The sequence below is a fragment of the Chenopodium album genome, chromosome 7, assembly GCF_948465745.1.
Source record: "Chenopodium album chromosome 7, dcCheAlbu1.1, whole genome shotgun sequence".
Classification (NCBI taxonomy): domain Eukaryota; kingdom Viridiplantae; phylum Streptophyta; class Magnoliopsida; order Caryophyllales; family Amaranthaceae; genus Chenopodium; species Chenopodium album.
Genome location: NC_137840.1, coordinates 43,221,305 through 43,237,675, shown reverse-complemented (window position 1 = coordinate 43,237,675; position 16,371 = coordinate 43,221,305). Strand labels below are relative to the sequence as shown.

General features: G+C 40.8%; 1 non-coding gene across 1 annotated transcript; it reads right to left on the bottom strand.

Annotated features, from left to right (window-relative positions):
- Positions 1-4,173: 4,173 nt before the first annotated feature.
- On the bottom strand, positions 4,174-4,280 carry LOC145641295 (small nucleolar RNA R71). Its single transcript, XR_014115342.1, has one exon. It is a non-coding gene; the product is annotated as a small nucleolar RNA R71 (small nucleolar RNA).
- Positions 4,281-16,371: the final 12,091 nt, after the last annotated feature.

The following is a 16,371-nucleotide window of genomic DNA, read 5'->3' as shown; positions in this document are numbered from 1 at the left end:
AAGAATTAGGTAGGGATGGGACGGTACGAAGTGAGGCGGATGGGGCGGGTACAATTTAAAATCTATCCCCACCCATCACCCATGACGCATATGATTTTTATCCCCATCTCCGCCCCACCACCCGTTAAATCGAGACCCATCCCCGCCCTACTGATTAATAATCTAACTTTTGGAACACTATCTCACCTTGACCGCCTTAGAACTTTAACGTTATAAGTTAATACCAGTAAGCATATGAGACAGTACAAAAAACCACAAAAAGAATCTCCTTTGACAAGGCTTAAAAAAAGAACACGTAGAAACAGCACATGTGAGATACAGTGAATGAGCCTAGTTGCAAGGCTCAAGCTGTCATCAAGCCCTTAATGACGTATGTCTGATGCAATTAATCAAATTCTTCATCCGTCCCTTCGATAGTTCCTTATGGGTATTTTTTACGGAATTAATAAAGACAAATAAACATACTTAAAATACATTGAAAAGGTAAATTGACATTGGGTATACACAAAAGTAGAGAGAAAAAGTAATTAAAGCACATGGGGAAACAAAATTTACATGGAAAATTTAAATTTGCAAAAATATTGTTGCAAATTAAAGGGAATTTTGGTACAAAATTAATATTAATGGTTGTTGAAAAAAAGCAATTAGGGTGAACATTTTGGGACTAAAATTTGTCCATAAGAGACTATCAAAAGGGGACAGAGGGAGTAGATCCATTGTATTACATTTCTAAAAATACAGAATATAAGTATAAAAGCAAAAACACATAGTTTTGCTGGCGGAAAAAAAAAAATTAATTAATCAAAGATGTGAAACATTCGAGGAAGTAAAAACCAAGGGTTGAGAGACAAAGTTAAAGTATCTCTCAATGGCAATTTCGCAATTAAGTGCAAAAAAAAGTAAAACGGGGTGCTTTTTGGAGGAAAACGCAAACGGAATAGTAAAAATAAGAACGGTGTGGTCCCAAAAGAAGGATAATGACATTTGGTAAGTTAGGAGAAAAGTGAAAAAGTATGGGGAAAAGGAAAAAGCTCATTCCAGCCTTGTAAATGTGGAAGGGAAATACAATGAAAGCTTGAAAACACCATGGAAGCAGCTTGTATAACCAGGTAAAAGGGGCCAAAATATTCGTCATAGCTGTTTTAAATAAGTGGAGGGTGTTGTAGCGACATTGATAGTGGTACAGTTTTTGATTTGGTGAACCATGGTGGTGACGCCGGCGGGTGTGAACATGGAGCTGAGTATGAATTGAAGACGATGATGCGGCATTGCAGATGTTTTTGAATGGGGCAATTTAATTATAATAATTTAGCTTTAAAATGGCAAATGGATTATTTAGGGGTTAGTCTGAAAATCAAAATGAGAAATTAAATGTGGTAATTGTCGAATATAGCATGAGAAATTGATTTAAATTTGGAGCATGCAAAATAGGAAAAATAATAAGACTAACATATATTGGTAATTACTTGAAGCTCAATAAACTTGATTTTGACGACAATTGGGATGGATTGCAATTAATACAATCTTTGGTCTTCAAATTAAATCAACTAGTCAGTGTTTTAAGCCATAGATAGGTAAAATTAAGCTTCTCCTCTCTCCGAATAGATGGTGGTGGCCGAATTTATTGAGGGGTTGGTGGGAGACGACATGAAGGTGGTGGTTAGGCACCGTCGATGAGGGGCAATTGTTGAGATATGGTGCCTGGCATGTTGAAGTTCATTGGGGTGAGGAATTATTTATTTTTTATTTTAAAAATAGATAAATAAAATATAGTGACTTGTTTAGCAGGTTACAAGTCATTTAACTTATTTAAAGATAATACTACTCAAAGGTTGACTTATTCTTATTTAATGAAAATGTTAGCTTATTTTGAGAAAACCGAGTAAAGGTTGGCTTATTCTTGACAAATTTTCCATTAGAATTTGTTTAATTGTTGCAAACTAAAAAAATTTTAATCATGTAAAATAGGAAAAAGAATTTGTTTAATTGCTGTAAAATGAAATGTTAATGTTAAAATTGCAAAGTAGGAAATTTAATTTGTTTAATTCCTGGGCATGAAATAGGGGGAAATGTATGTAATTATTTTGATATATGATGTCTATTTTATATAGTGTTTTACCCCCGTCCCGTGGTCATTATTAGTAGTGTTTTTGGCTCTTTCGGGCCACTTTTATTACTAATTTGTGTGTTCTAGTGTTTTCGTAGTTTTAGTTGTATTTTTACAGGAAATTGCACTCTTTGAGCATTTTCTCGGGCCTTATTGGATCGACTACGGAAGCTAGAAGGACACGACCACTTTCGGAGCCCAAGATCGGTGAGAGCCGGTGACTAAGGGCTCGGTTATTTGGATCACGAGGCATTTGGACCATGTATTCGAGACCCGAGAGGAAATATGGATTGGGCCGAGAAATCTAGCCCAATCGAAGTCCAAGCCTTGAAGATGAAGACCGGGCCCGATCGGGCAAGCTTACACCCGATCGGGCGGCTGCGCGCATGAGTGCCATCAAGGAAAGGCGCGCCCGATCGGGTGAGCGTAGGCTCGATCGGGCGCGGCATATCAGAAGGAGCATAGTAAAAAAGGCGGGCCCGATCGGGCGCGTGTTTTTTCCTAGAGTCTGATTAAGTTTAGTTTAATTCTTGTTTTAGGAGAAGTATATATACGTTTTGTACGGAATAATTACTTATCTCCTTATGTCTTAGACTTTCTCTCTCTACTTAGTATTTTTGTCTCTCTTAAATTCTCTCAAAACTCTTGTTCTTAATTCCTCCATTAATTCCAGATTTATTTTGGTACAATTTCTTCCCTTTTTAATTTCAGCTAATTTAATTGTTTTCTTGATTATGTTTTTATTCATTTATTTGATTGGTTTAGTTATGATGATTAATGAGTAGTTTAATTCTAGGGTTTATGAGATCCATAATTAATATGAAGGGATAGTTTGTTATTATTGATTGTTGATATTGCATGATGATTTCCTATTGAATTGTTTTAATTCTTTGCAATTAGGTTATGAATCGAGCAGATACAATTTGATTGTGAATGTTTAGCAGTATTGAATTGATGAATCGAGCAGATGTTGATTTAATATTAAAGGCTATTTTTAATAGGAACTTAGGTCTAATAAATTGCGAGAGCCTGTTAGATCTATGTTGGTTAATAAATTGCGAGAGCCTGTTAATCATGTTATTTGTGCATTGTTAATTATTAATTACTTCATTCTATCCCGGAATATTAATTATTGGTGAACCTGTGACCCTAGGTTTCCTTATTATTGATTCTTTTCTCCCTAAACTCATTCTTCGTAGTATAGAATTCACATTTAAAATATTGGTTACTTAGATAATTTAGATTATATTAATTAATTAGAATTAAAAAGACCTGTTTCCCTGTGGAGTTCGACCCTACTTCCCTATCTACCTTAGTTAGTGATTTAGGTAATTATTTTTTATTAGGGGATACGACTTTACCCTGTCAAAATTTGGCGCCGTTGCCGGGGAAACGGTTTTATTTTTATTTTCTGATTATATTTTTGTAGTATAGATTATCCCCCCTTTTGCCTCCGAGGACATTTGTTCTTTGAGGCAAATCTCATATTTGTCTCTAATTCTTTGTTTATGCCCAGGTGTTCTAGATCAGGTGACATCCCTTTTGATCCTGAGATCGAGCGTTCTTTTCATAGGCAAAGGAGACTCTATAGACAAATTCTGGCGGGTTCTGAGGAGGAAAACGATCGAAGAGATCCTCCCCCTGATTCTAGTGATACAAATATTCCTTCAGATTCAGAATCAGAGATGACGGCCCAGAAGAAACTCAGTGATTATTCGCAACCGAAGCTCACAGATTTCCCGCACCTTACTCCTACTCCGGCTCTAGATGGAGTTCAATTTGAGATCAAGCCCCAATTTATCACTATGATAGAGAGGAAGCAGTTCAGCGGAGCTAAGGGTGAAGATCCTAATCTTCACATCGCAGATTTCTGTCAATATTGTAACACCATTAGACAAGCCGGGGTTACGCAGGACCAAATCAGGGAGATTCTTTTTCCCTTTTCATTATGTGGCAAAGCAAAATTATGGTTTAATGGTTTGAATAGAATTGCACTTGGTATTACTGACTGGGAAACTCTTGCTCTGAATTTCTATAATAAATATTATCCTGCGGAGAGAACAGCGGTACTAAGAAGTGCTATTCAGAACTTCGCACAAGAGGCCGACGAAACGTTATATGAGGCTTGGGAGAGGTTCAAGGATCTACAGAGAGAGTGCCCCCACCACAATCTAGCACAATGGCAATTGATCCAAGCATTTTATAATGGACTTGGAAATTCTTCTAGATCAGTACTAGATTCGGCAGCTAGTGGGAGGTTTATGAATTTAAATGTGGATGATGCAGGACTGGTTATCAAAGACATGGAAATACACAATTCCCAATATGGGAATCCGAGGGGGTTTGCAAATAAGGGAAAACATAATGTCGATTCTGTATCCTTTTTGCAAGCTCAATTAACATCTATTTGTCAAAATTTAGATAATCTTACTGCTACTCCTAACTCTGTAGCTAATGTTTCTTCTGTTGCTAACCATGAAGCTTTTTGTGAAAATTGTGGAATTGTAGGTCATTGGGAGCAAGATTGTAGGTGCTCTATGGAACAAGTTAATGCCTTCCAAACCTATAGGCAAAATAACCCCTATTACAATTCCTACAATGCCGGTTATAAAAACCATCCTTATCTTTCATACCGGAGTACCAATGTACAAAACCCTCCACCTCCACAACAACCACAACAGCAACCCCCACCACAGCAAAAATATTATCATCCTAATGCCGGCCAGAAAAGCCAAGCATCACCCTCATCATCTTCTGACCCTGCCATGACAGAAATTAGAGCGATGCTAGCTAATATGCAAAAGCACATGAAGAGTAGGGATGCGCAAATTGATTCTATTCTAGCCCATAAAAAAATCATGGACAATCAAATTGCACAACTTTCATCTACCCTACAATCCCGTCAGCAGGGAGCTCTACCATCACAACCTATCCATCCTACAGATCATGCTAATGCAATCACTCTAAGGAGTGGTTCACATTATGATGGACCTCCTATGCCAAAGGAAGATGGACCAGTTCCTGATCTATATTCCTTTATACCAAACGGTAATCCTGCTAGCCCTGCAGGGCTACAAATAGATACTAACCCTACTAATGTTTTTGTGCAGGGTAAATTGCAGGATAAGGGAGGAGATGTGCAGAGCCCAGTTATCAAGCTTCCATTCCCTAATAGACAACTGAAGAGTAAGCTTGATAAACAATTCGGTAAGTTTTTAGAGGTTGTGAAAAACCTGCAGGTAACAATCCCTTTCACTGATTTAATCACTCAAGTACCTGCTTATGCTAAATTCATGAAAGACATTCTGACAAGGAAAAGGGCCTAGCTTTCACAAAGGAGTGTAGCTCTTATTTGCAAAATAAATCCCCTCCTAAATTAAAGGATCCCGGTAGTTTTTCTATCCCTTGTCACATTGGGAACGTTTTTATTGATAAAGCTTTATGTGATTTGGGCGCTAGTGTCAGTGTCATGCCATCATCTATCTGCGCTAAATTAAATATGGGAGAATTAAAAATTACTAATATAACTTTGCAAATGGCAGATCGTTTGGTAAAATACCCCTTAGGTATTTTAGAGGACGTCCCTGTCAGAGTTGGTAAATTTTTTATTCCGGTTGATTTTGTTGTTTTAGATATGGCATAGGATGCACAAATACCCATTATATTAGGTAGGCCTTTCCTCCACACTGCAGAAGCTATTATTGATGTGAAAAATGGTAAACTAACCCTTTCTGTAGGTGACGATAATGTTACCTTTAATTTAGGGAAGGTTTTGAAAGGGCCTATGTTAGAGGAAAATTGTTGTTATATTGATACGATTGATATAATGGACGATATTTGTGTTGATAGCTTGCCACAGGTTCTTGCGAAGGATCCCTTAGAGGAAGTTCTCTGCGGGAATTTATCTAGCGACAATGCAAGCGTTTGGGGTAATGAGATACGGGATATCGAAAAGGCTCTTTTTTTAAAAGAGTTAAGCCCCAAGGAGACAATGAAGGTAGTAAATTTAGTTCAGGAATCAAAACCTGCAGAGGTCAAGAAACCTGAGCTAACACCTCTCCCCTCTCATTTAAAATATGTTTTTCTAGATGAGCAGGAACTACACCCCGTGATCATCAGTACTGCACTCACTGACCTACAATCTTCCCAACTTCTAGGGGTCCTCAAAACCCATAAGAAGGCTATAGGGTACAGTATTGATGATCTCAAGGGTATTATCCCTGATTTTTGCATGCACAGGATTCATCTAGAGGAAAATTACAAGCCCTGCATTCAACCCCAACGAAGATTAAATCCCAACATGCAGGAAGTAGTCAAGAACGAGGTGATGAAATTACTTGATGCAGGTATCATCTATCCTATTTCTAACTCCAAGTGGGTAAGTCCTGTGCAGGTAGTACCGAAGAAGGGTGGGATGACTGTGATAACTAATGATAAAAATGAATTAATTCCCACTAGAACTGTAACAGGGTGGCGTATGTGCATAGACTATCGTAGATTAAATATCGCCACTAAAAAGGATCACTTCCCTCTCCCCTTTATTGATCAAATGCTTGAGAGGTTAGCTAATCACAAATTCTTTTCTATTTGGACGGGTATTTAGGATTTTTCCAAATTCCGATTCACCCTGAAGATCAGGAAAAGACTACCTTTACATGCCCTTATGACACTTTTGCATATCGTAGAATGCCTTTTGGTTTATGTAATGCACCGGCTACCTTTCAACGTTGCATGATGAGCATTTTTTTTGATTTCATAGAGTCTATTATGGAGGTCTTTATGGATAATTTGATTCATGCTTAATTAATATCGCTAAAATTTTGAAAAGATGTGAAGAGTGCAACTTAGTACTTAATTGGGAGAAATGTCACTTTATGGTGTTTTATATTATATCTGATAAGGGCATACAAGTAGACAAAGCTAAAATATCAGTGATTGAGCAATTACCTCCCCCAGTCAATGTTAAGGGAGTTAGAAGCTTCTTGGGTCATGCGGGGTTTTATCGCCGCTTTATCAAAGATTTTTCTAAAATTGCTAAACCACTAACACAGCTTTTGCTCAAGGATGCCCTATTTATTTTTACTGACGAGTGTCTTGAGGCTTTTAACAGGATTAAGCAGGCTTTGATATCGGCACCCATCATATGTGCTCCCGATTGGAACCTTCCTTTCGAGATCATGTGTGATGCAAGTGACTTTGCACTAGGAGCCGTGCTCGGACAGAGGAAGGACAAGGTTTTGCATGCTATTTATTATGCTAGCAAAACTTTAGATGAATCCCAAGTGAACTATGCCACCACAGAAAAGGAGTTTCTTGCTGTTATTTATGCTTTAGAAAAATTTAGATCATATCTAGTTGGTTCTAAAGTTATTGTTTTTACTAATCATGCAACATTGAAATACTTGATAGCCAAGGCGGAATCAAAGCCACGGCTACTCCGGTGGGTTCTCTTGCTCCAAGATTTCAACATTGAAATAAAAGATAAAAAGGGAGCAGAGAACGTAGTGGCAGACCACTTGTCACGTATCAGGTATGATGAGGGTAAGGATTCTTTATCTATAGATGATTCTTTCCTTGATGACAACTTGTATGCAGTTGTAGAGCATCACCCTTGGTATGCCGATTTTGCTAATTATATAGTGGGTGGTACTCTACCTCCTGACTTGTCCTACCAACAGAAAAAGAAATTCCTTTATGATGTTAAACATAATTTTTGGGATGACCCTTTTTTGTTTCGTGAGTGTGCAGATGGATTATTTTGCAGGTGTGTTCCCGAATGGGAGGTTCACGGCGTCCTTACCGGTTGTCATACTTCACCCTATGGTGGACATCATGGCCCCACTAAAACGGTGGCTAAGATTAATGAGTCAGGCTTCTTTTGGCCTACTATGTTTAAAGATGCTAACACTTTTGTGCAGGCTTGTGACTCTTGCCAGAGGACTGGCAACATTTTGCGGAGGCATGAGATGCCCCAAACTGGGATTCTCGAAATAGAAATACTTGATGTTTGGGGTATCGATTATATGGGGCCGTTCCCATCTTCCAATGGGAATTGTTACATACTTGTAGTCGTTGATTATGTGTCCAAGTGGGTAGAAGCCATAGCTTCACCAACAAATGATTCCAAGGTAGTCATTAAGCTCTTCAAGAAGATAATATTTCCTAAGTTTGGTGTTCACGAGCTATTATTAGTGCTGGGGGTACCCACTTCCATGAAAGACAATTGGATAACCTACTCAAGAAGTATGGCGTATATCACAGAACAGGGCTTAGTTACCACCCTCAAACTAGTGGTCAAGTTGAGGTCTCTAATAGGGAAATCAAGGCGATCCTAGAAAAGGTAGTAGCCAAGTCAAGGAAAGATTGGAGCACGAAGCTTGATGACACACTTTGGGCATACCGAACAACATTTAAGACACCGATTGGTACTTCACCTTATAGATTGGTTTATGGTAAGGCATGTCATCTTCCCGTAGAACTGGAGTACAAAGCTTTTTGGGCGATCAAAGAGCTTAATATGGATTCTAAGGCCGCGGGTAAGAAGAGACTCCTTCAACTCAATGAGTTGGATGAGTTTAGATTGTCGGCATATGACAGTGCGCGGATCTACAAGAAGAAGAACAAGAAGTGGCATGACAAGAGGATCTTACCAAGAGAGTTTGCACCGGGCGATAAGGTTCTTCTCTCTAATTCTAGATTGAAGATTTTCCCAGGAAAGTTGAAGTCTAGATGGCCCGGTCCCTTCACTGTCACAAAGGTGAACAAATTTGGTTCGGTAGAGTTGGTGAATGACAGAGGTGAAGAATTCAAGGTGAATGGCCAAAGGTTGAAATTGTATCATGAAGGTGCTACCATTAGAGATGTGGAGGAGACTTTCCTAACTCCAATTCCAACATGAGATTCAAGGTGGTGAGAAGGTCGTGCGGGACCTAGATAAACCAGCGCTTTGCGGGAGGCAACCCGTATTTCATGCTTTCTAGGCTAGTTTTCCTTTTCCTTAAATTTTTCTTATATTATTATTTCTTTTTTAGAGAGGCGAGGAGAGTGATATTTCACCAAGTTTTAAGTGTTGTTGTACAGGTATGAATTTGACAGGTATCAAGACTTAGAAACAATTTGAAGAAGAAACGAAGTCGGAGAATAAGGGCCTTTTGGGCCTGATCGGGCGAGCCTCGCCCGATCGGGCGCGCAAGCTACCCAGAATTCAGCAGCATTTTCGCCCGATCGGGCAACGCAGCCCGATCAGGCGTGAAAGCGAGCTAAAAATCGGAACTAATTTCGCCCGATCGGGCGCGCAAGCAAGGTTGAATTCAGGGACAATTTTTGCCCGATCGGGCGAAGCTTGCCCGATCAGGCGTTTTTTTTTTTTGAAAATCGAGTAAAAGAAAAAGATATGTCGGGCGAAGCTCGCCCGATCGGGCGAGCAAATGGCGAAATTTTCGTTCGCGTTCGCGCACGATCGGGCGGAGCTCGCCCGATCAGGCGCGCAACTTGAATTTTAGAAATTCCGCACTTTCGCCCGATCGGGCGCGCCTTCAGGCCGACCCCACCTTTATTTTCTTTTCTCTTCTTTCTTTCCTCATTTTCTCCTTATTTCATCTTCTTCATTCACTTTCTCTCTCTAAAACCACCATTTTCAAACCTTAAACTTACACTTCAATCCAAGATCTTCTCCAATTCTTCCATCCAAAGTAAAAAATTCATACAAATTCCATCTCCCCTCATCCTCCTCTACAATCTATACTAATTTTCCCCAATTTTCTCTCAACTTTTCTCAAACCCTAAGAAAGAGATACCTCAAATTTTCCACTATTTTTCAAGAAAATGGCCTCCAAGCGTTCAAGGAATCAAAGGGGTGAGAGCTCAAGTGCACCACAACCAACAATCAACCCGGACCTTCAAATTCCGGGATGGGAGGAGGTAGTAATCACCTCGGAGGAGCAACGGGTTCGGATGGTCAACCTCATCGATCGTCAGGTAATTTCTACCCGTTTCATTCATCATCCTACATTAGTTAGGCTAGGTCTTGACAAATATGTGGAAAAATTGTTCAAGGGCATAGGCATGAGTGGTTTTTTTTCAAATGTGCCATGATACTTATGATTATTTAATATTGGAATTTATCTCAAGTTTTAATGTTATTAAAATGAATGCACTTATCACTCATGTACAATTTCGATTGTTAAACAACGATGTGAGACTAACTTTAAAAGAATTTGGAAAGTTGTTTAACTTAAAATCGGATAAGCCTATTGAGCCCTCTCAAGACCACACCGTCGTGGTCTATAAGAGGTTAACTGGGGAGGATTTAGTGAACCTCCAACATGCCAAAGGGACGTGGATTCAACATCCCGTCCCAAAGCTTTGACAAAGATTTGCCGGCCTCACTATTTTTGGGAGGCATGAACCGGCAAATGTTCGGAGAGATGAATTGGAACTATTGGCTTCCTATATAATTCCTAATGCTGAAAAATTGAACATACCCCATAGGATAGCCAATCATTTCCAAAGGGCGGCAAATGCGGCCGAGGCTAGTAGGTCTAGAGCACCTATTTACTTTTGGGGGTTAGTGACCCACATTGCTAGGAAACACTTAGGTTGGAACCCCGATGGCCATAGGAAAGTTGTGGGATCGAACCTAATGGACCTACCCTATTTAGGGAGTTTGAACTGGGTACAACCGGTGGGGAGTGATACTTGGTGGATTGTCCACCGACAATCGGGTAGGAGAGACCAAGCCTTTACCTTACCCAACCCCGCCTTGACCAAATTTGAGAGGGGGAAGCCCTCTTATACTTTCGAGATAAATAGTCAAGGTGAGGTTCAACCACCTCTCCCCTCACCACAACCCCACCAATCCCCCATTCACCAATCCCCCTTTCACCACTCATCCCACTACCAACCACCCCCACCTTTCACCTACGTCATGCTCACTTCCTCGGTCGATTACAATGTCGACCCCAATGCCCCATATGACTTTTCGGCTTTTAGGAGCCAATTAGACCGCATTGAGACGGGGCAAGGGAGGGTCGAGGGTATGATGCAAAACCTAGACTCTAGGTTAAGCACCCTAGATGGGCGGGTTGGTCTTATAGAGAGGAACCTAGGGAGGGGCCTTTACCCCATGTATGATGATTATGCCCGTCGGGGGGCTATTCCTCCCGACTCACTTACTTCCGATTGGTTCCAATACCCCCAAGGAGGGTATTTTCACCCCGGTGCTTATGGTACTTATGTGGACTACTCTTCGGTCCACGGATATGGGAGTATGGGTGGGAATGTAGACCCTAACTACTATGCCGGTGGTTCGGGGTATGGTTGTGGTGGATCTAGCCATGGAGGAGCCGGTTCTAGCCACGGCGGGGGTTATTCAAGGATGGATGAGGATGAGGAGTAGGCTACTCTCCCAAGTCAATGAGGGCATTGCTTGATTTGGCTTGGGGGGTGTTCTTTCACTTGAAAAATTCTCTTCCTTTTCTCTCTTTTTTTGCTTTCTAGTATAGTTTTTATTTGCTTTCCTAGTGTAGTTTTTATTGCTTTCTTATATATGAAAAATACTAAAAAATTGAAAAATAAAAAAATTCAAAAATACGTTCCAATGAATTGTAAATCATGCTTCCCTGTGCCCCATACTTGAGAAAATTTGTTTTGATTCTTGGTATTTGATGGTGAATTTTGTGGATTTGTTGGTCATGATTTGAAGTCTAATTGTTTCGATTCCTAAACTTGCGTCAATTTTGCCCAACTACTTGTGAATATAGTGCTTGACTAGTTGATTTGGTTAGGAAATGTGTGATACTTCCATAATTCCTGGTATGTCAATGAATTTGAAGATTGATTTGCAACTATGAGTAGTGTTTCATGACTTATTATTATGCACATGAGGAGGACGAAGGCGTTCATTCTTTTAGGTAGCCTTCAGAGTATTTAGATACATTTGTTCCCTTCTTGTCACCCATGTTGTTGTTTGTGCCCTTTTATTGTTTATAGCCACATTACAAGCCTTATTTGCCCCATTGGTTACTAGTCCCAAATTTGGCTTGGGGGAGCTATTAGTGAGTGAGGTGAGGGAGTTTGTAGTGTGCACATTATTTGCACAATTTGGGTGGGTTTTGAGAAGTAATTTGTTCTTGATCATATTTTTGTTTTTTATGAGTTTGAAAGTTGTATATATTTGAGAAAAATAAAAGTGTGATGAGAAAAAAAGAGGTTAAAAAAAAAAGTGAGAAATTTGAAAAAAAAAAAGAAAGTGAACTTCTAAAAAAAAAAAAAGAGAAAAAATGTTTGATGTTCAAATGTTCTAAGTGAAGGTTAATCAAAAGAAAAGAAAGAAAAAAAAAAGTTGAGTTTCAATGTAATTATTTCAAGTTATGAGTTCAAGGCTTGTTTTTCACTCAAGTTCTACATTATCATATTTTTATGAGTGAAATTGTGAGTGTTGGGATTGTTTTTATTGTTTGGAGTATATTTGGTGAATTGTTGTTGGAGTTGGTTATGTTGTAGATGTGTATGATCATTATTTTTGATCATGGGTTTATTAGGATTTGGCTCCCTTAATGCATAGCTTTTCTCTCACATAATCCCAAATTTACCCTGCCTTTACCCTAACCTTACATTACAAGCTTTAAAGACCTTCCGACCTTGTGCATAGAAGTTGTGTAAATGTGATTGTGTTGTTTTTCAATGCAAGTTATGACTTGGCATATTTCGAGTCGACTAGTAGGATGAGCGTTGAATGTTTTTTATACACACGAGAGTGTGAGTTGGGAGGGCATTGTTCACATTAAAGGGGTTGGGTGGAGAGCGATTGAGTACATTCTTTACTCGCCACATAAATGAGAGTCGAGTGTGTCAGCACTAGTCTTGAATTCTCTATGCTCTTGTGGTTTGCTCTACTTGACAATTGTTGGGGAGGAAGGGTGATTAGATGAATAAGATTGATTGATGTTGAAGCATGTTCATTTAATTTTACCTTGAATCGTTGGCTTTTGATTTGTTTATTGGGGTGAAGTATGTTTTATATGTTCATTGATGAGCTCTTTGCTTAGGGACAAGCAAAGGTTTGGCTTGGGGGAGTTTGATATGTCTATTTTATATAGTGTTTTACCCCCGTCCCGTGGTCATTATTAGTAGTGTTTTTGGCTCTTTCGGGCCACTTTTATTACTAATTTGTGTGTTCTAGTGTTTTCGTAGTTTTAGTTGTATTTTTACAGGAAATTGCACTCTTGGAGTATTTTCCCGGGCCTTATTGGATTGACTATGGAAGCTAGAAGGACACGACCACTTTCGGAGCCCAAGATCGGTGAGAGTTGGTGACTAAGGGCTCGGTTATTTGGATCACGAGGCATTTGGACCATGTATTCGAGACCCGAGAGAAAATATGGATTGGGCCGAGAAATCTAGCCCAATCGAAGTCCAAGCCTTGAAGATGAAGACCGGGCCCGATCGGGCGGCTGCGCGCATGAGTGCCATCAAGGAAAGGCGCGCCCGATCGGGTGAGCGTAGGCTCGATCGGGCGCGGCATATCAGAAGGAGCATAGTAAAAAAGGCAGGCCCGATCGGGCGCATGTTTTTTCATAGAGTCTGATTAAGTTTAGTTTAATTCTTGTTTTAGGAGAAGTATGTATACGTTTTGTACGGAATAATTACTTATCTCCTTTTGTCTTAGACTTTCTCTCTCTACTTAGTATTTTTGTCTCTCTTAAATTCTCTCAAAACTCTTGTTCTTAATTCCTCCATTAATTCAAGATTTATTTTGGTACAATTTCTTCCCTTTTTAATTTCAGCTAATTTAATTGTTTTCTTGATTATGTTTTTATTCATTTATTTGATTAGTTTAGTTATGATGATTAGTGAGTAGTTTAATTCTAGGGTTTATGGGGATCCATAATTAATATGAAGGGATAGTTTGTTATTATTGATTGTTGATATTGCATGATCATTTCCTATTGAATTGTTTTAATTCTTTGCAATTAGGTTATGAATCGAGCAGATGCAATTTGATTGTGAATGTTTAGCAATATTGAATTGATGAATCGAGCAGATGTTGATTTAATATTAAAGGCTATTTTTAATAGGAACTTAGGTCTAATAAATTGCGAGAGCCTGTTGTTTTGGGTGTTTTTGTCCCTCGGGAGAGTTACAACACGAAGACTGATCCGGGAAGAGTTGAACCTGCAAAACCAACGGAGACACCTGTTGGGCGGTGCTCCGCCTCCGACGCACAAGTTAGTAACTTGAAACGGGTTAAAGAGAACGGAAATTTAGGTGGGTATCTGCTCGGATTCCAAGCTCAGGTGTTTCTCTGATGTAAGAGAATGCAGTTGTAATCAATGGTAAAAACGTGTCCTCAAAATGAGGGACATCTCCCTATTTATAGGGTCATTGGGAATTGCCCCTAATTAGGTCATTGAACCCTAATCATTGGGGGGCTGCGCCGTATTCCGGCTTTCTCGGGATTTAGGCCTGAAGGCTGCCTTTTCCCTTTTTTCTCTGGAATGACACGTGTCAAACAGGGATTGGTCCATTTTGGACCAATCTGAGGCTGACACGTGTCACCCTCTGATTGGGCCACGTGGCAGGGTAAAAATACCCTAAACATTTGCCCCTCACAGATGTGACGTGGCATGCCACGTGGCATCTGTGACACATGCCACTATCCGGTTGGCGGTAATTTTACAGTTATAGAGTAACCGTTCACCTTCCAGGTAAATTACGGAAATGCCCCCGTATTTACCCCATATATATAGCCGTTTTACCCTCATAATTTTGTACGTTTTACAAAAATTTTCTAGAGAGAAAAACTTTGAGAGAGCAGAAGTCATCCATTTGAGTCAGGCGCAAGCAAGAAACTTTTGTTCTTCCGCAACCCAGCCGGACCCGCCCTCCTTCAGATACCACATACAAAGGTACCGTCTCTGTCTCTCTCAGCTCTTTTCTTTTTTCACCGCCTGTACATATTTCTTGCAATAAATGGATGCATCACCAACACACACGGCACAGCCTAGGTTAGAGACCAGCCGGTCACCGGGGACGGCTGAGTCTAGGATTGGGAGTGCCGGCTCGGGGTGTTGGGACCACCCTTTGCCATGGATTCCGACTAGTTATGTGTCTGTGCAGGACACCATGGCTCGGACAATGCAGACGGCCAATGATCCAAATTACAGAGGCGAAGGCTCAGGCGGCCAAACGCTTAAGGGAGACACGTCTGATCAGGGAGATCAGACGACTCTGGAGAGATCCCCTCCGCGCTCCCCTTCGACCCCCGCTGACTCTTTCCTAGAGGAGTGTGACCAAGGCGGCGACGATGCCGCCTCTGCCCCCATGGACCAAAGTGAGGGGGAGACGGAGAGTGACAGCTCCGCCTCTACCTCCAAGAGCAGCGATGACTTGCCCCCTCTACCGGATAGCGAGGAGGAAGAAAGGAAAAAGTGGAGTGAGAAGGACGATCCCTTCAGCATCCACGTCTCCTCCAAGGACCGGATCCAGATGGGGGAGAACTTAGAGAATTTTAAGAAAATGCACCTGCTAGGAGACGGGTATAAGATCCGGGTGCCGCCTGAACTTGGCACCATCGCCTGGGGGGATGATCAACAGAACGCCAACAGTTATTTTGGCTGTTACGAGGCGGCGTTCAAAGCCGGCCTTCGCTTCCCCCTTCACCAGGCGATGAAGGCTATTTTTAGGGGCTACGGCCTGGGGCTCTGGCAACTTACCCCCAACTCCTGGACCAACATTCTAGGGTATGTTGCCGCCTGCGAGTTCCAGGGGCTTAACCCCGGCTAGGAGGCTTTTGCAAGCATGCACTACCTCAGCAGGAGTCCAGGCGGCTGGAGGGCGTGGTACACTCTAACTACGTAGCCGCAATATATGATGACCTTGGACAAGGTCTCCAAGTTCGATGGCTGGAAACACAGGTTCTACCTGATGTCAGCCCCAACCAGACGGGAGAATTATGAATTCCGTCTATACAATAAGAAGCTTGACTTGTTAGGCAGGAAGTGCGCTCTTCCCCGGATCCCAGAGGAGGACTTTGACAAGATTATTGAGGCAGACTTTTTTGGCCTCACAGACGCAACCTTGTCAACCGGGGAAACAATAAAAGTTCCCAAGAACTGGATCCCCAAGAGCGCCTGGTTCAGGGACGAGTGCTTCCTAGCCGCCTGCGGGCTAGGGCACATGTTTTCCAAACGTATGCGCCTGAGTTTATATCCGTCTGTAGTATTTTTCTATCAAAATTGTTTTATGATATTAACCTACTTCCT